Genomic DNA, 21155 nt, shown 5'->3' with positions numbered 1-21155 from the left:
GGCCTTCATGTGAGTACAGCAAGCTGCTTCTTCTTCTAATAGTCCTTCAGAAATGTCCTTCCCCCAATCGCTGTGCTTCATCAGAGCAAGCAAACCTCTTAAGAGCCAGCTGTTGGATTGCAACTTTTAGTTTGATAAGCTTTATTTTCCTTATTCCATTTATTTGTGTTATTTATTTACTTATTGGATTCATATGCAGCCCCTTCATCAAAAGATCTCGGGGCGGTTCACAAGATAAAAACGCAAATAGTTAAAACAGAAACATCAAAACAGTAACTGTGAGGGACAAGGGATACAGGGAAGTCCCTCCCATCTTAAGTTCCAGCCCATCCCCAAGCGCTGGAGAGAGTAGGGAGAGCTCTGCCTCCAGCGGAGAGTCAGGAAGTGGGGTCCGAGGCTCAGGCAAGGTTGCGGAGCCCATGCCCCAGGTGGGACAGGAAGTTGGGCGCACGGGGGGAAGGCCAATCCCCCCAACTCCCGAATTGCGACGCAAACGTAGGGGGAAGAGGTTGGGTCTACCAAAGCTTCTATGCTGGAAGAAAACGCGCCAATCGCCATTCGGAGGTTCTGACACCTCACCTTAAGCATGTATATAGATCGTTCGAACCACTGTAAATAATCAGCACTTAATAAAAGCCTAAAAAGACTATGCTGGAGTCATTACTCTAGAGTAGCCACATCAGGCCCTCTGACAGTAACCCTCCCTCCCTGATCTTCTAAGAGAAGCTTTTCCATGGCAGCTTGTCTTAGGAATTCCTGCGTATCACAAAGAATCTTGGGGTGTTTTCTGGAGTGCCCTCTTGACGCGTAGTGTCTTGGCCTGCCCTGCATTATCATCTCGCAGTGGCCAACCAGATGCCTGTGCGAATCCTGCCAGCAGGGCCTGATTGCCCCAGCCCCCTCCCCACCTGTGATTCCAACGCAGCTGGCATCCTAGCAGCTCCCACAGGGGAGGGAGAACATCCCCATTGTAGCCAGCAATGGGCAGCAACCTGCTGCTGTTGGGGGTTGGAAATAGCCCTGGGTGCATTGCTAGGTGCAGATCGTAGCCTCTTCTGTGCATTTCAGTGAGTCAAGTTTAGGGCCCTTATGCTTCAGGAGAGAAACCCGTTGGTGGGTGACAACAGTCTAAAAACCAGGGAGCCTCCAGGCATGGCTTCTGTTCAGGGTGGATTTGATTTAAATCAAACTGATTTATAATAATAATAATAATAATAATAATAATAATAATAATAATAATAATAATAATAATTTATTATTTATACCCCGCCCATCTGGCTGGGTTCCCCCAGCCACTCTGGGCGGCTTCCAACAAAATATTAAAATACAGAAATCCATCAAACATTAAAAGCTTCCCTAAACAGGGCTGCCTTGAGATGCCTTCTAAAGGTCTGGTAATTGTTATTCTCTTTGACCTCTGGCGGGAGGGCATTCCATAGGGTGGGCGCCACTACCGAGAAGGCCCTCTGCCTGGTTCCCTGCAACTTGGCTTCTCATAGTGAGGGAACCGCCAGAAGGCCCTTGGCGCTGGACCTCAGTGTCCGGGCAGAACGATGGGGGTGGAGACGCTCCTTCAGGTATACCGGACCGAGGCCGTTTAGGGCTTTAAAGGTCAGAACCAACACTTTGAATTGTGCTCGGAAACGTACTGGGAGCCAATGTAGGTCTTTCAGGACCGGTGTTATGTGGTCTCGGCAGCCACTCCCAGTCACCAGTCTAGCTGCCGCATTCTGGATTAATTGCAGTTTCCGGGTCACCTTCAAAGGTAGCCCCACGTAGAGCGCATTACAGTAGTCCAAGCGGGAGATAACCAGAGCATGCACTACTCTGGAGAGACAGTCCGCGGGCAGGTAGGGTCTCAGCCTGCGTACCAGATGGAGCTGATAAACAGCTGCCCTGGACACAGAATTGACCTGCGCCTCCATGGACAGCTGTGAGTCCAAAATGACTCCCAGGCTGCGCACCTGGTCACGATTTAAATCACTAGTCAGTAAGGCTTGAATTAAATCATAGTTTTCTGCATAAAGACTAATTATTGCTGGTATAACTTTAATATGCAAGTAGATGAAGATTTTTAGAATAACAACTTTTCATATTAGTTTTTTATCCCCAGTTTAATAGGTTAATCATTCATATTTAGACAACTTTACTGTTGTACTTAGGAAGGAGAAAAATAATCATTACCTTAATAATAACAATTTAAATAGATTTATTCAACTGAAACAATAACATTACAGCATATGTTATTAGCTTAAACAAACATCCATGTTTGTTAACTAATTTGGCTAAACAAAAACAATATATATATATTTTAAGAAACTTAGACTGTCAGCCCAGCCTAAACATGAAAAACTTAAATACTGTCCACTCCAAACAATCAGAAAAATATTGTTTCTATTCTATTCACTGAACTTCTTGAAACTTAGCACTGAAGGGGTTGTTTCTGTATTCATAGGTTAGTAGAACAATAGGATTAAGGTCTTTTTCTCAACTCTGTTCATGTTATAACATTTTTGCTGTGAAGAAGAGGCATGTGATCTCTGTTGAGTCAAATTCAGTTTTGAGAACTGCAAAAGTAAACCAAGCATCTGTGATAATATCTTGTAGGCAGAGAAACTGCCCAATAATCTTACAAAAACCTCTGGAAGAGCATGACATTGTGAATGGATTAATGGAATTTATTTACCCCAAAAATTAAACATATACAACCTTATTCTACATAATAAAAAACTAATCTTTATTTCATGATGGAACAACCTTTGGATGGTAATATATTTGCCTCAAAAAGCATTTTATTTTAAAAAATCGGATTTAAATAAAATCCAATTTAAATTAAAAAATCCAATATAAATTAAAAAATTGATTTTTTTTAAAAAAATCATTGATTTTTATCCACCCTGCTTCTGTTGGTTGGAGGGTGCAATTTCCTATCCCCTTAGCATGTTCTGTAGTCACTGCAAGAACAGCCCTGGTTAGCATCATTTAAAAAAAGAGAAAAGCATCTGTCCTTTTCCCCACACAGATTAAAAAATTGGCTTCAGTCCCACACAATAGACTCGGATATAGATTTTGATCTGTTGAGAGAAATGCATGTTTAATGGCTTTGCAAATTTGTCCAACCTCTCAACCCTTCGTCTGGCTCCTGGAGCAAACCCTCTGTAGTTTGATCGTGGAACTGCAGAATCTGACTGACCTCTCTCTTTCTCTCTTTAATCTTTCCCCGCAGCCTTACCGTTGAACTTGTGCCGGGCTGATGAAGTGCAGTCTCCTCCCCTACAACTGCTATTTACAAGAGAAGTTGAACATTTCGTTTTCTGTAACCTTTTGGAGTCTCCAAAGAGCTCGCTCACCACCTGCCTGCTCACCTGAGGCACGGAGGAGGACTCTGCGTAAGCTGGACTCTGTTCAAATGCTGAAGTAACCTTTTTGTTTGTCAGTGAATTAGGATAAAACACGCCCCGGCTTCCCCCCGATCCTTACTTGGGAGGTGAGGACCCCACCTTGGAATATGCGGCTGTTTGCCCAGTGAGTTAGGACTGCTCCAGAATAGTCCAGGAATTTGATGGAAGGCCTGGACCCATCGCCATTTCCGGACTCGTGTCTGTGTGTTCAGGTTATTCAAGTCAAGTCAATTCAATAAACTCGGTGTATTCTGGAGAAATTCTTGGACAAATAGGCTAGACACACTACGAGTCACTCATCAAACTGAAAAGAACCAAGCCATGTTAATCTGGAGGCAATTCTCAACATCGCTTTCAATTTATTTTAGCCATGTCCTGGGAGATAGTTGCAGAGATTTAGATCTGACACTTTTATGTCTAGCTCCTGCAGGCAGCTGTGAGCATCGTTGCACCGTAGGTGTTTGGGCAGTTCGGATAGATCATTCTGAGGGGCTAGTCTGCCAGCCGAATTAGACTTCACAGTTTTCATTGAGAGAATGGGTTTTCCCTCTGAGGTGGTCCATATATTCAATCTAGGACTAAAACTGCCGTTGGGTTGACTGACGAGCCCTCATTACTTTTGGGTTGTTTTTGTCCTTCAAATGGAATTAAAATGTTTATTGTAGGGAGGAGACCGGAATCTGACCAGAATAATCCTCTTCTTTGCTTAGTTGCTCCGGAACCCATGGTCCTTGCATAACTGCTGCCCTCACTTGGGAACCGATTGTGTTTATTATCAGAACTCCACAAAGCACGGTTGCACAGTTCTTCACCCGAGTGCGGTCTTCTTGTTCCCAAATCAGATAGCAGAGTCTAATACAGGATTAAATAGGAAGGTCGTTCTGCAGCTGGGGGTGTCTCCTGAAGTCTGTTCTCAGGCCATCTTGGTTCAGCAAAGTAAATTGTGTATAGCCAACACTGAGCAGTGGTTGCAGCAGCAGCAGTTTTAACTTGCCTGTGTGTGTGTGTGTGTGTGTGTGTGTGTGTGTGTGTGTGTGTGTACTTTCCCCTTCCATTCTGGCTTCTCAGAGTTCGTTCCCGCTCATCTGGCTGCTGTTGGCGTCAGCAATGTTGCAGGACAGGGCAGCCTTGCAAATAAATACACAGTTTAGTCGCCTGCAAAACCAGCTGTGTCGTCTGTTTAACAAACCTCTGCCTGCTCCTCCAAAGGCAGCTCTTAACTCTTCACAGGCAAGTGGCTATTTAGAAGCCATCAGTAGGAAACGGCTCTGCAGGAGGGCATTCTGTTGCTCATTGGTGTCTCACCCCTGAGAATTGCAAGGCTGAGTTCATGAAAGAGTAGAGATGAGGATGAAGATGTTCTTCTCTAGCGGCTGCAAAAAAGCAACAACAACTGGTTAAGCATGGCAGGACTAGGTTCCCCTTTGGGTTCCTTCCGGCTCTACGATTCTGTGCTGTGGAGTGAACATGGAACGGGGAGTAAAAACAAAATTAAAAAACCTGCATGTGTAGAATTGAGGGGCCTTTGTGCTTGTGTAAGTTTGTGGCAAGCGTTTATTTCCCCTTGGCTGCATGCCTTCCTTCCATGTTGCGCTTCTCTGATGGGGATATAGCACCCTCCCAGAAATTCAAAGCCTAAGTATTTTCTTGGTTGTGGGGGGAGGGGAGAATGCATCCCCCCCCCCCCCGGCTAGCACATTCATTGTTGTTGTGACTTGCTCGGTGGTATGTGACTTTGCAACACCCGCAACTATCGGATATTGTTCGGTGTGGTAATTGAGGTTAGTGATGGGTGGCAATTCCCCTCTCCATCCCCAACTCCACCAGTTTTGTCAAGAACTCCAAGCCTAGTAAACCCTGAATTAAAAGTCCTGCTAACCTTTAAAAAAAGAAAAGAAAAAAAGCAACCTTTGGTTTTATGTTCTAATATGGCTCTTTGAAGGCTGTGCGCTGTGCTGCTTCTGTGCTAGAATACCACTCCCCCCATCCCCCGCATGCACATTCAGCAAAGCTATTTGTTCTCCTGTACGGGGACTTGCCATAGTATACAAAAGCTAAAATGAAGCGTGGGCATGCATTGACCTGTGGAAAGGCCCCAGAATCACCGTTAGCACTTGGAGTCGTTTACCGTAATTGCCATTCCATCAGGTTTTGGACAGGGCGGGAGTGGTCTGTTCCAGGTCCGAAGCGTGCGAGTTTCTGAGGTGTGCTGGAGAGAGATGTGAACCGCGAACCAGCCTGAGACGACCCACGTGTGTGTCTTCTGTGTGCTTTTTTTATATATAAAAAAAATGAACTCTTGGAAATAACAAACGATAAAGAAATTTTTCACAAGGCTGGAGCAGTTGTGCCGAACCTCAAGCTCATAGGACAGACTTATCCAAATGTGTGCTCAGTGCCTCCACCCTGATGCCGACCTTCTGTAGAGACTGCAGGATTTGGGGTGCGCCTGGAGAGAAAAAGGAGAGAGACTGTAGACCTGACTTAAGAGCGGCACCACATTGTCTGTGAATTCAGCTGCAACCTGCTTGGCAGAAGCTCCTGCAAATGCAGCTGCTAAGATCCCACCTGAAACTGTAAGGACCTTCCAAGTCTCGGCCAGCCTCCCTTTTGTTCCTGCTGATCATGCACATGCCTAAGTGTTGGGGAGGCAGTGGAGGCACAAAGCCCAGTGCAAACAAGCGATGGGATCTCTCAGCCAGGACGTGGAGGTGGTTTTGGTTATACACTGTTTTCACCTTGCGTGTTGACTTTGGAGCCTAATCCCCGCATACGATGCAGCTCTGCTGCACTATGCAGGTGTGCTCAGAAGTAGGCCCCACTGAACTTGATGGGACTTACTCCCAGGTAAGTGGGTATAGATAGGATTGCAGCCCAGGAGAGAGCTGAGTATACACCCTGCCTAGAAAGGAAGCGGGGGGGGGGTTTGCTGTTTCTTAAGACACTGGACTTAAGCAGCTTGGACAGAAAGGCTGGCTGGCCACTGCTTCATCTGTTCCAGATTAAGAGGATGAGACTTGAATTCAGGGCTTTGCACACTTATTAAACTTCTGCCCAGATGCCATGCTGAGAAAGAGAGAGCCTGGATTCTGTGCGGAAGTTTGTGCACGATGCCACCCTTAAGCCATTCACTACTTTAGCATAGTTCTGGGGTGCTAGGAATGGGCAGGAGCAGAGGGACAAGCAGGTTGCTGAAACCCCAGTCAGCGACAAACACACCCTTGGGAGATCTGCCCCGGTTTCTGAAAGCTGAGGTCCTGTGCCCGGATTTCCACGTTCTCTTCCTTTTCCACTCCGCTCAGAAACGCTGCCCAAACCCAGCAGCGACTAGATAGGAGTCGGTTGACAGGTGCCTTGCTCTGGTTCAGCCTTCCCCACAGCCAGGTGCCTGTCGGATGTTTCGAACTGCCAAACTCCTGTCAGTCCCAAGTTGGGGGTTTTGATGGGAGTTGGAAGTTCAAAGCATCTGGAAGGCACCCCGCTGTGCGGAAGGATGCTCTGGTCACACCATTTGGATAAAAGGGCTCCATTCCTGGTTGGCATCTGACCGTCTCTGGAAACGATGGGAAATTGCACCTTCAGAGACTGATACAGGAGAGAGATGTTTTGTTGCAGCTGGGGCAGGTGAGGGTTTCCGGTTGTGCCACTGCAGACGCACCATGGTGTTTCTTCTCTTTGTGCTCACTCCTAGTGTGCGCATGTGGAGTATATACATATATATATATATCTCAAAGTTTCTCTTCTGGGTATATATGGAAAGAGTCATAGCAGTATATGCAAGGGAGATGGAAGTCCTGTGAATCAAAATGTATTTTGCATCTTTGTGCTTGGCTCCTCCAGGAAACTTTTCCCAAAAATAACAAAAATCCAAAATGGATTAGACTTGGTTATGAACAAAGCATCCTTCCTGGGGGTTCACCACCTCTGCTTATTATCCCTTGATGTTACTTGGACCGCTCGCACCCCCCTGGTCATGAGACTACCCTTTCTCATAAATAATGGGGGGGGAGAGAGAGACCCTACCCCACCATCCCAGGCAATTGTTCAATGCTGTGTAGTAAAACTTTTTAATCATTCTGTCCCGAGTGTGAGCAGTTTTTAGCCCAATTGATGCTTGTTATGCAATGGAATTTGTATCAATCTGTACTTTGTGAGTTGGGGTTTTGTTTTGTTTTTTTAGGAAAAAACTGCTGAGAAATTTGGGGTTGGGGATTTTGTTTGTTTTTTGGCTTGTGCTTCTGGGGTGGATATTTAACTGCATTTGTTTACAATATGGAATTATTAAGCAATCACACTTCTGAAGCATAGACCATATCACCTGCTGCTGTATTATTATTATTATTATTTCTTTCTAGATGATAAATTTGTTGTATGATGGTAGTGAAGAGGCTTTAAATACAGGATTTGATATTTTTTGAAAATGCTGTCATTTTTTGTATACAATTGGACATTAAACGTATTTTCAAGATGACAGTGTTCAGAGTGCTTCAAAGGGCTTCTGCCGTAGGTGATGAAAGCTGCCTCCCACCTCGCTGTATGACAATAATCCAGTACCCTATCTTAAGAACATAAGAGTCTGCGGGATCATGCCAATGACCCATCCAGTCCAGAATTCTGCTCTCACAGCGGCCAGCAACTGATACAATCATACCTTGGAAGTCGAACACCTTGCAAGACGAACATATTGGCTCCCAAACGCTGCAAACCCGGAAGTGAGCGTTCTGGTTTGCGAACGTTCTTTGGAACCCAAACATCCGTCGCTGCTTCTGGTTGGCTGCAGGAGCCGCGCCTTGGTTCCGGAGAGTTTTGGAAATCAAACGGACTTCCGGAACGGATTCCGTTCGACCTCCGAGGTATGACTATATTCAGAAGCATTGCTGCCTCCAAGAGTTTTAAAGCAGTCCTTTTTCCTCTGGTCACTGCTGTGAACATACAACCTGTCTGTCTGTCTCCAGGCACTGTGGTCGTCTGCAAGGGATTCCCACATGGCCGGCTTGAGGTCGCCAGCCTTCGTGTCATGCTTGCAGACATTTTTGTAACACAGAATTGGTCTGACAGTGGGCCTGGTGCCTGAAGCCAGCTCCCCGCAGAGCACGTCCTAGGGGGATCCTGCCATCTTCCATTCTGCAGACATGGCCAAGCCAGCGTAGATGTTGCTGAGACAGGAGTGAGAACATGCTGGGAATGTGGGTTTGGGAGAGCTGAGAGCACATCTTTCAGCCTCTGTCCTGCTCTAATTCCACCCGATGCAGCGCGTGTGGAAGGCATCGAGGCATCACTCTTGGCGGGTTGAAGTTGCCCACGGTTTACTTCCATAAGGCGGCATGCTCAACAGTGAAGGGTAGACCTTCATCTTGGTATTGGGCATTAGCAGTTGTTAAAATTTAGCTCTTACGGTGCAGTGATCTAGTTCGGTCAATGCAGATTTGGGTTGTTTCGAAAAGTTGCCCATCTCCCCAGAAACACACCTGCCTTGTGTCACATCACGGACCAGAGCAAGAGAAAGTATTTGGGCCCAGAAGGCAGGGGGCCTGCTCCCGGAAGAAGCAGAGCTCCAGAGCAGAGCAACTGCTTTGCGTATAGAAGGCCTCAGATTTAATACCTGGCATTTCCGTGTAGAGCTGGGACTTCTCCCTGCAGGAAAACCTGGCCACTGGTCACTGCAGACAGAACTGAGGTAAAGGTAAAGGGACCCCTGACCATTGGGTCCAGTCGTGATCGACTCTAGGGTTGCGGCACTCATCTCGCGTTATTGGCCAAGGGAGCTGGCGTACAGCTTCCAGGTCATGTGACCAGCATGACTAAGCTGCTTCTGGCAAACCAGAGCAGTGCACGGAAACGCCGTTTACCTTCCCGCCGGAGTGGTACCTATTTTTATCTACTTGCACTTTTACGTGCTTTTGAACTGCTAGGTTGGCAGGAGCTGGGACCGAGCAACGGGAGCTCACCCCGTCGCAGGGATTCGAACCGCCCACCTTCTGATCGGCAAGCCCTAGGCTCAGTGGTTTAACCCACCGCGCCACCCGCATCCCTGCAAGAACTGAGAGCCTGAATCTCTGCAATACACCTTCCTCATTCCCTTTTTAAATTAGCAGTTCCTTAAGAATCCCAAGGACTAGAACAGTGTTTCTCAAACTTGGGTCTCCAGCTGGTTTTGGACTATAACTTGTCATGAAATTCTATTCAGTTATTGATCCAGAGCAGAACTCCCAACGTATACGGTAGTTAGCAGAATAAAAACACGTTGCAGGATTCCCATAAAATAGACCAGAGGCAATTGTATTCCATCCAGCAGAGTTTGATGCCGCTACTGAAGGTAAATGAGCATAATGGTCACAAATCCAATGCATTCAGGACTGGCGCTGTCCATAAGAAATCCAGTTGCAGCAGACTTAAACTTACAATAACTAATAATTATTATTATTATTATTATAATTTATTATTTATACCCCGCCCATCTGGCCGGGTCTCCCCAGCCACTCTGGGCAGCTTCCAACAGAAGAATAAAACACAACACTCTATTAAACATTAAAAGCCTCCCTGAACAGGGCTGCCTTCAGATGTCTTCTAAAAGTCTGGTAGTTGTTTTCCTCTTTGACATCTGTTGGGAGGGCATTCCACAGGGCAGGCGCCACCACCGAGAAGGCCCTCTGCCTAGTTCCCTGCAACTTGGCTTCTCGCAACGAGGGAACCGCCAGAAGGCCCTCGGTGCTGGACCTCAGTGTCCGGGCAGAACGATGGAGGTGGAGACGCTCCTTCAGGTATACTGGACCGAGGCCATTTAGGGCTTTAAAGGTCAGCACCTCCACTAAATGACACTAAAACCTTAACACTTAAGCATATTAAGTACAGAACACCACAGCAAAAGGAAAGAAAGACAGAAAAATGAAGCACAGTCTCCATCTGGTCTTATTATAGTCAGCATGACCTTGACAGAAAAGAGATAAGAGAAGCAGTTTAAGCCAGCTGTACTCTGGTTCTCTGAAGGACTAACCCAAACATCATGAACCTTCGGCTTGTTTCTTTCACAAAGAGAAGCTTCCAGTACCCTCTTGAATTAATTAGAATAGGAAAGATCTCTGCACATCAGAGCAATACTTTGGGTACCAAGAAACAGGGATGATGGGAATTGTAGTCCAAAAACAGCTGCAGACCCAAGTTGAGAAAACACTTGACTGCTGTCTTGGATGTACAGTGGTACCTCGGTTCTCAAACTTAATCCGTTCCGGAAGTCCGTTCCAGAACCAAAGTGTTCCAAAACCAAGGCGTGCTTTCCCATAGAAAGTAATGCAAAACGGATTAATCCGTTCCAGACTTTTAAAAACAACCCCTAAAACAGCAATTTAACATGGATTTTTACTATCTAACGAGACCACTGATCCATAAAATGAAAGCAATAAACAATGTACTGTAGTCACGCAATCAATCTATCGGTAGCTGAACAGTAACAAAAAAGCCGCAAAACAAAAACAAAAATGCAAAATAAATAGCAAAAACAGACAGACCTCAGCATAACACTCAAAACGGAAGTGTGGCACTCAAAACGGAGCATGTTCAGCTCCTGAAAAAGGTTTGCAAACTGGAACACTTACTTCCAGGTTTGCAGTGTTTGGCTTCCAAGTTGTTTGAGAACCAAGGTACCACTGTATCAATTTAAACTGCCATTTCCTTCTTCAACCAGGAGAGGGCGCACGGACCACTGTCTTTAAGCACAGACCTAAAACCCCGAAGCCTGGCATTTTGGGAAACTTCATTTTCTTGCAAGATGGTTCCTCCTATCCTTAAGCTGGATTTGCGCATGCAGCAGGACGATAGGTAGAATAGCCTTGACATCTATCCCAACTCCCTGCAGTGCAGAAATCTCAGCCAAAGCATCCAAAACAGATGGCCATCCAACCTCTGCTTAAAAACCCCCAAGGAAGGAGAGTCTACAACCTTCTGATGGAGTCAGTTTTTGTGTCTCCACCTCCCCTGCCTGGACCTAAAGTTGAACATTGCACTCCGTCCGCTTCATTTGGCTACAGACTTATCGATAAGAGCTGTGTTGGGGGTCTGGATGTTTTTTATTCCTCCTGTGTTTCGGGGGGGACAGTGTAAGGTATGATCGGTCCTTGCTTACATGGGCAAGAGAAGCAGCATTGGCTCAGAGTGCAACCAAGAATATTAAACTGCAAGCAGAGCTGCTTATTTCGTGCTGTTAGAAGAACCTTCCCAACGGGAGGCCCATGGAGTCACAAATGCACTTTCCAACCACTTCCAGAGCTGTTTTGTGGGGTGCATCCAGGCAGGGCCGGTGCTAGGGTTTTTTGCGCCCTAGGCGAGATCACCTTCTGGCGCCTGCCCCCATTAATAAAAAAAATAGAAAATAGAAAAAATAAAATAAAAATAAAATAAAATAAAAAACAGCTCAGAGGCTCCACTGCACCTGTCAGCTGTGCCTGTTGAGCAGCTTCAGGCTCGCACTCCCCACGCACCTCCGGAGCTTCACGCGGGGAGCACGAGCTGGGACCGCCTCCACTGCGCCTGTCAGCTGTTGAGCAGCTTCAAGCCACTCTCCGGAGGCAAGCGCGCGCTTCAAGATAGCAGCCTGAAGCTGCTCAACAGCTGACAGGCGCAGTGGAGGTGGCAGCAGGTGGTGGGCAGGCTGGCCAGCGCCCACTCCATTTTGGCGCCCTAGGCAGCTGCCTAGTTCATCTAAATGGACGCACCGGCCCTGCATCCAGGGATTCATGCAACTTGCCTTCTAAAAGCTCGTTTCCAAAAATGGGATCTCAGAAACATGTCTCTTGTTAACATGAATCCACAATTTGCATGCAACAAGAGGGGAGGTGCCCTGGGTGAAAAACAGATCGCTGGTTCCTCGAGGGCTATTGGGACACAGAAATAGTAAATGCTAGCACTTCTGCTTCAGGTGAGCTGGTTTACACACCCTGACCCAGCACAATCTGCCAAATGCAACCGTTACCAATCTTGGCTCTCTAGTCTAGATGATGTTGGGCTGCAATTTTCATCATCCCTGACCATTGGCTAAGCTGCCTGCGGATAAAAACAGTTAAAAGCAGCTACATATTTACTGGTATTTTTAAAAATTAAATTAAAATCAGCGATGAACTGAAAACACACCAACATACAAGATTTCTGCATAGGCTTGTCTATGCAGAAATCTTCCTAGTAAGTGCCGGTAAAAGGGCTGTGAAGGTTCCTTCCTGATATCCAGAGGCAGCGAGTTCCAAAGTATTTGCGTGGATTAGTGGAATAATGAATGCAAACTGCTTCAAGGACTTGAAAAGAGGTGGAATGAATTGCTACGGGATGAGATACTCGAGGCAGCTCCTTTGTGACTCACAACAGCTTTTGCAAGAGATAATTGTGTCACATCAGAGATTATACCTGTGACTGTGACAGATCTGGGTCCTTCCTGCTCATGGGATGATCCTGCCGTTATTGAGCAGGACACACCTGGGAATGAAAAAAGTGGCTGAGATGAATACCAGCTCTTGATTTTCTGTATGCTTTCAACAATTTTTAATCATTACACTTACATATCCCATTTTCCCCCTCCTGTGAGCTAGGTTAGACTGAGAGACAGTGACCGGCCCAAGGCCATTCAATAAGCTTCATGACTGAGTGGGAATTTGAACCCAGATCCTAAACTGAAACTCCTAACAGCTGCACCAAGGGAGGGGAACCTGTGGCCCTTTCAGATGTTGTTGGACTACAACTCCCATCAGCCCCAGCTAGCATGGCCAGCGCTCAGGGATTATGGGAGTTGGAGTCATTATCATACCTGCCAAGTTGCTGTCAGAGAAATAAGGGACTGGGCCGGAAATAGCAGACCGGAAGTAGCGCTGCCGCCATTTTGGAACTGGGCGGAGCATGCTCAGAAGTGACTTTTGATGCTGCTTTGCCCAGTTCCAAAATGGCCACCACGCCAGAAGTCGCACTGCAGCCATTTTGGAACTGGGCAGAGCAGCATCAAAAGTCGCTTCTGAGCATGCTCTGCCCAGTTCCAAAATGGCCACCGCGCCAGAATAAACCGGGGGGAAACAAAAAAATCCATTTTTTCAGCTAGGAACAGCTGGAAAAACGGGGATTTCCCAGGGAAAACAAGAGACTTGGCAGCTATGGTCATTATATTCATTGTGACTAAAAGAAACTCCTTTTTGCAGCTCATGCATATCCTAGGCATATTTACTCAGAAGTAAGTCCCACTATGCCCAATAGAGCTTGCTCCCAGGTAAGTATACACAAGAGTGTAGATTGAGCTTTGAAACTGCAAGATGAGACAGTTTTCCTTTTAGGGAGTTGATAGTGAATTGCCGCCACCTGGCCTGTGGAACTACTGTACTTGCTTCCCACCTGGGGTGGACCAACACTCGTCGTTTAGAACGTTAAAAATGCGTTATTAAAATGCAACACCAGTGGGCACTGCCATGGCCACAGCCAATGGCATTGTAGAAGGTTATTTAAAATAAAATAAAAACATTTAGCAGATCATTGTAGATCCAGCCCTGGTCTACCTGCAATCAGGTAAATATTAGGGAAACATTGCAAGCTTTGGGTGTAAAAGGCTGCTCCTTGTACATAGTGGTACAAATTCAGTGGACCTGAGATGAAGGGTCCCTGATTTAGAGAAACAATCCTATCAGGCACAAGTGGCGCTCGCCTTTTTACAAATGAAACAGAGAGAGACGAATCTCAGGATCAGAGGATTTCCCCTTATAGAAGAAGGTGATCTAAAGGCAAAATTAATTGAAGAGTTTGCAAAAACGTGGAATCTTACAAAGGAAGAATTGGAACAACAAATCATCAAAGCATTCAGATTCGGTGCAAGATCCAAGAAAGATAAAATTTTTGTCAGTGACTGTATGATAACATTCCAAACTAGAGAACAAAGAGATAGAATATTAAATTTGCATTACGAGAAAACTTTGAGAGTGCAAGAAACACAGATCATTCTTTTTAAGGATTTGCCAAAATTCTTTCTGGACCTGAGATCCCAATATTCCGATTTGGCAAGCATTCTGAAAAGGAGAGGGATCAATTTTAAGTGGGAATTTCCGGAAGGTCTGAATTTCCAGCTCCGACAGAAGAAATATAAAATCAAATCAGTGGATCAGAAGAAAGACTTCTTACAGAAGCACGAAAGAGAACTCCTAAAATTGGGACTCCCTTCCTCGACTCCAGGAGTGGACGAACCGATTGAGTTAGACTCTGATTCATACTTGGAGGGCGCTGCAGCACCACTTTAAGATGTCGCTGAGGATTCTCTCATGGAATTCAAATGGATTGAACTCAAAACAGAAAAGGAATCAAATCTATCATGTCCTGGCAAAGCAAAGACTGGATATCATATGTTTACAGGAGACTCATGTCACAAAGGCGCATCGAAGAATTCTACAAAATAAAAAATTGGGACTTGAATTTATCTCATCGGATGAAGTTAAAAAACGAGGAGTAGTGATATATGCAAAAGAGAAGTTAACTCCTAAATTGATATTTAAAGATGAAAAGGGAAGATATGTTGCAGTCGAAGTCACATCTCAAGGCGAAAAAATTTTGATTCTGGGAATTTACGCTCCAAATGATGGAAAATCGGATTTCTTCAAAAGATTACACGAGAAACTTTTGGATTATTTGGATTACAAATTATGCCTACTGGGAGATTTGAATGGAGTGGTGTCAACATTAATGGACAGATCTCAAAGACAAAAGGAATCCAAAGATGGAAGACTTCCAAAGTCTTTCTTTGAACTGATAGACAATTTTGACTTAATTGATACATGGAGATTGAAAAATCCATTGGAAAAAGACCAAACTTTCTTCTCAAATGCCAAAAAATCGTGGAGTCGTATCGACTACATATGGATTTCGAGAGAGTTGGGTCCGAGAATAAATAAGGCTGAAATTTGCCCAAGAACTTGCTCCGACCATAATGCAGTATTATTAGACTTAAAAACATCTCTTCAGGGCACTTACAGATGGCGAATGAATGATGCTTTGTTGAGGAATGAAAATGTTTTGAAAAAAACACAAAAAACAATAAAGGACTATTTTGAGATTAATTTAAGAACATCTGTCAGTAAGAAAATTATATGGGATGCCAGTAAAGCGGTAATGAGAGGATTTCTGATCCAACAAAACACAATTAAGAAAAAAGAATATAATGCAAAGAAAGAAAAGATTTGGAATCAAATGAAAGAAAAAGAAAAGAAGCTAAGAGCAAATCCTAAGAATATACAGATACAAAAAGAGATTAAGGCATTACAAGGACAATTTTCCCAATTAATGAACGTGGAAATAGAATCTAAAATTAAATGGATGAAACAGAGATCCTTTGAATCAGCGAACAAATGTGGAAAATTGCTGGCATGGCAATTGAAAAAAAGGCAGAAGCAAAACACTATTACACACCTTGTTCAAGATGGAAAACATCTGGAGCACCCGACAGAGATTAGAAAGTGTTTTCAGAAATATTTTAAACAATTATATAAACAAGAAAAACAAGATAAAGAAGAATTGGAGAAATTCTTGGACAAACATGGCTTGCATAAAATCCCAGAGGATAAGAAAACCCTACTCTCGCAACAGATAACGATACAGGAAGTAGAACTAGCGATACAACAAATGCAATTGGGTAAGACCCCAGGACCGGATGGTCTTACAGCTACATACTACAAATTAATGAAGGACTGGTTAGTCCAACCTCTGAAAGACTTATGCAACGAAATCATGACTGGAGGAGGGGCCCCCGAGTCTTGGAAGGAAGCTTATATCACCCTGATACCTAAACCGGACTTGGATAGAACGCAAGTAAAGAATTATCGCCCAATCTCCTTACTGAATGTGGATTACAAATTATTCGCCAGTATTCTGGCTTCTAGATTGAAAAAGGTCCTACGAGATTTTATACATAAAGATCAAGCCGGCTTTCTGCCAGGAAGGCATATGAAGGACAATATTAGGAATGTTGTGGACATCCTAGAGATGTTGGAACAGAAAATAAATAAAAAAGCTGTGCTAATGTTTATTGATGCAGAGAAGGCCTTTGACAATATTTCCTGGATGTTCTTAAAGAAGAATTTAGAAAAAATGGAGGTGGGCCAAATTTTTTTGACTGGAGTAAAGGCGATCTACTCAGAGCAAAGAGCAAAGATTATTGTTAATAATATGGTATCAGAGGACATTAAAATTGAAAAAGGTACAAGACAAGGGTGTCCCCTCTCACCTTTGCTTTTTATAACGGTCCTGGAGGTCTTACTCAACAAGATTAGAAAGGACGATGAAATAAAAGGAGTGACTGTAGGGAAGAAACAATATAAACTTAAAGCCTTTGCAGATGACCTTGTTCTGACATTAGAAGATCCGGAGTCCAGTGTTCAAAGGGCTCTGGAAGTAATCCAAGAATTTGGAAAGGCAGCAGGTTTTAGATTGAATAAATCAAAAACCAAAGTTTTAGATAAGAATATAGACAGTAAGGAAAGAGAAAAGTTACAGGAGGCGACTGGTTTATCTTTTGTTAAGAAAGTAAAGTACCTTGGTATTAATATGACTGCAAAAAACTTGAATCTATTTAAAGACAATTATGTAAAAATGTGGAATGAAGTGAAAAAAGATTTAGAGACTTGGACCAACCTGAAACTTTCTCTGTTGGGTCGTATAGCTACTGTTAAAATGAATGTATTGCCAAAGATGCTGTTTTTATTTCAGTCATTGCCAATAGTTGAGAAGTTGGATTGTTTTAAAGAGTGGCAAAAGGTGTTATCGAAATTTATATGGCAGGGGAAGAAGCCAAGAATTAAATATAAGATACTTACTGATGAAAAACAAAGAGGTGGCTTCTCCCTGCCCGATTTAAAGATTTATTATGAAGCAGCGACCTTTTGCTGGTTGAAAGAGTGGTTTCTGTTGGAAAATTCAGATATTTTAGATCTAGAAGGTTATGACAATCTTTATGGCTGGCATGCATATGTATGGTATGACAAAGTAAAGGCCCACAGAGGCTTTAAAACACATATAATAAGAAAAGCATTGTATAGTGTTTGGACCAGGTATAAAGATTTGTTAGAAAGAAAAACACCTAAATGGATTTCACCATTAGAGGCCAAGGTTCGAAAAAGAGTTAATACGGAACCCAGTTGGCCGAAATATAGAGATTTGCTGATTCAAGAAGGAGACCAATTTAAGTTAAAGACTTACGAGGAGTTAAAGTGTAAACTAGACGATTGGCTCCAATACCATCAGATAAATGAAGTTTTTAAAATGGATAAATTGATTGGTTTTCAATCAGAGAAGTCAAAGTTGGAAACAGAATTGTTAGAACCCAAGCTAAAAACACTTTCCAGAATGTATAAATTGCTGCTTGAGTGGCATACGAAAGATGAACAAACAAAGAATGTTATGATTTTGTGGGCAAAGGATGTGGGTCATAATATTATGATTGAGGATTGGGAGAAACTGTGGAAAGTGAATATAAAATTTACTGCGTGTAGCTTATTACAAAAAAATCTAATGAAAATGATGTATAGATGGTATCTTACACCAGTAAAATTGGCAAAAATATACCACAGTCATGATAATAAATGTTGGAGATGTAAGAAAGAAGTAGGATCCTTTTACCACATGTGGTGGACGTGTCCACTGGTAAGTGACTTCTGGAATAAGATTTATAATGAACTAAAGAAAGTGTTTAAAAACACATTTGTTAAAAAACCAGAAGCATTTCTAGTGGGCATTGTAGGGAAGGAAATTCCAAAGAAAAATGTGTCTTTTTTTATGTACGCCACTACGGCAGCGAGACTTCTGATTGCTAAGAACTGGAAATTACAAACATTACCAACGATTGACGACTGGCAGATGAAGATGATGGAATTTATGGAATTGGCTGAGATGACTGGAAGAATCCGCAACCAGGGAGAAGAAGCGATGGAAGAAGAATGGAAAGATTTTAAATTATATCTTAAAAAACATGCGAAAGTAATTTACTAGAATAGAAATTAAGTAGTAAATGAACTGCGGAAATTTATAATATGTGAGATGATAGTTAAAAAGTATGATTTTTAATGTGATTAAAATGATGTAGAATTTGCTAATTAAATAATCTCTAAGGGACCAAAGGGAGGGAAGCCCGAGGAGGTCCCTAAAGACAATGTAAAGGGTTTAAGGAACAACTAATTAGAATGTGTTTTTATTTATTTTTTTGTGTATTTTTTTTTTCTGGTTTCTCTCTTGCTTGTTATTTTTTTCTTTTTGTCTTATGTTGAAAAATCTCAATAAAAAATATTTTTTTAAAAAAAAAGAAGGGTTCAGATTGATTAAATCAGGGGTAGGCAACCTAAAGCCCATGGGCTGGATGCGGCCCAGTTGCCTTCTCAATCTGGCCCACAGACGGTCCGGGAATCAGCGTGTTTTTACATGAGTAGAATGTGTGCTTTTATTTAAAATGCATCTCTGGGTTATTTGTGGGGCATAGGAATTTGTTCAATTATCCCCCCCCCCCGAAATATAGTCCAGCCCCACCACATGGGGTCATCCAGTCCAGCCCCCTGCAATGCAGGAATCTTTTGCCCAAGGTGGGACTTGAACCCACGACCCTCAGATTAAGAGCCTCATGCTGTACCGACTCAGATATCCCTTTCTATGCCTTGCGTGCCTGTTAATGAGGTTTCCTGCATTGCTTTGGACTCCAGAATACCAGGAGGACTACTATTGGGGGGTGGGGAATCACCGTTTTATTATGATGGTTGTTTTGTTAAGCTTAGTTCTGCAAGCATTCAAAACAGTTTTGAATGCCAAGCAATGAGTCATGAGGCATTCACCACCCAGCCACAGTTATGCACAAAAGCATTTCAAGAAAGGGTGTGAAATATGTATTCAGGCCACAGTTTCACTCCCCTTTGAGGAATGGGACACCCAGATCGCGACCCACAAGCTGAAATGGAGTAATTCTGGAATCACCTGGAGGCATTCGGCAGACTTCAGTGGAATTTTTTTCATAAACTTTTCCCGAAATCTCTTAAAATTCAAAAGAGGGGAGACAGACGTCTTCTCTTGAACCCAACTCCCCCCTCTTTCAAATATCTGCGGGAACCTCAGTGGTCATCTAGCCCAACCCCCCCCAATACAGGAAATCCATCGCTACAGCATCCTTGATAAGGTACTCAGCTTAAAATCTTCTAACCAAGGAGAGTCCATCACCTTCCATAGAAAGTTGCATTCCCCACCCCACACTACTCATACCGAAGTGTGCATGCACACGAAAGCTCATACCAAAATAAAAACTTAGTTGGTCTTTAAGGTGCTACTGAAGGAATTTTTTTATTTTACTTCGATCCAGACCAACACGGCTACCTACCTGTAACTACCCTAATATGGCTAGTCTAAATACATTATTTGCCACACTGGGCTCCCATGGAAGGGCAGGCCAGAAATTTAATCCAGGGGTCAGCAACCTTTTTCAGCCATTTTAAACTATCGTTGCAAATGTTTCTTGATTTTATTTTATTTTTATCTTTTTGCAGACCACTTTGAGGTGGTCGGTTTCTTTTACAATCAAGTGGTGCAGAAGCATTAACAGAAATGAATAAAACAAATGGAAAGCAATGGGCGGGTGCTTGAACCTTAAACCATAACAGCACCTCCGTTTTTGGACGTTAAATGGGACCCACATTTTCCCTGCAAACTCATAAACTTTATGATATTATGGCTGCCCCTGAAGTACTGTGCCACCTCACATTTCTCTCTGGGTGAATTTCAACCACTGCCCTCTGCTCTGATGCCCCTGATCATTGGCAGAACCTCACGAAAATGCAAATCCTTGTGACCCCTTAGGAAGACATCCACGTTGCACATGCAGATCAAGGGTGGAAAACAAGTTCTGATGAATCATCCATGTGTTTGTTTCCATAGTGATAAGATCAGCTGTGCTAATGCTCTTAACCAGTGCTTCCCCCCCCCACTTAAAAAATGTTTAGGGGTACTCTCATTTTCCTACTCATGTTGAAATACTGCCCCTCAATCAGGCCAAACTTAGATTCACAAAATGTTTACGGGTATGTGCCCCCCTGCGTCCCCCCAGGAAAAAAAGCACTACTCTTAACTCCTAAGAGGCAATGCTCTTCTCTTGCCTTCTGCTAACCAGGCGCAACCCAGAGTTTTTAGGACTACGGTTCCCATCTGCTGGGGCTGTTGGGAGCTGTAGTGCAGAAACCTCTGAAGGGCACCCGGTTAGCAAAGGTTGCTGTAGTAGTCTAATCTGAGCCAAGCCTCCAGCAGATGCCTGCCTGATCAGAGGCCTTGTGACCTTCACATTGCAATTTTTCCTTTGTCCTCCCAAGATGCAAAGTTTTGGGGGCCAGCTCTAACCCCCTGCAATGAAGGCATATACAGCTGTCCTGTACGGGGATTGAACCAACAACCTTGGCATTTTCAGCACCATGCTCTAACCAGCTGACCCCAACCCCAGCAGAGATTTAAAACTGCAAAACATGCAGAGAGACTATAGGCAGAGGGCCTTCTTGGTGGTGGCGCCTGCCCTGTGGAACGCCCTCCTGCCTCCTCCTTTCAGAGAGTGACTATCTGACTTTGGAATACATCTGAAGGCAGCCCTCAGTATAGGGTAGCATATAAATACAATTGTTGTTGTTGTTGTTGTTGTTGTTGTTGTTGTTGTTGTTGTCAGGCCTTTATCTTCTTCTTCTTCTTCTTCTTCTTCTTCTTCTTCTTCTTCTTCTTCTTCTTCTTCTTCTTCTTCTT

The sequence above is a fragment of the Zootoca vivipara genome, chromosome 1 (assembly GCF_965207765.1).
Source record: "Zootoca vivipara chromosome 1, rZooViv2.hap1.1, whole genome shotgun sequence".
NCBI classification, from domain to species: Eukaryota; Metazoa; Chordata; class Lepidosauria; order Squamata; family Lacertidae; genus Zootoca; species Zootoca vivipara.
The sequence above is the reverse complement of the archived record's forward strand: the minus strand, read 5'-3'. Positions refer to the sequence as shown.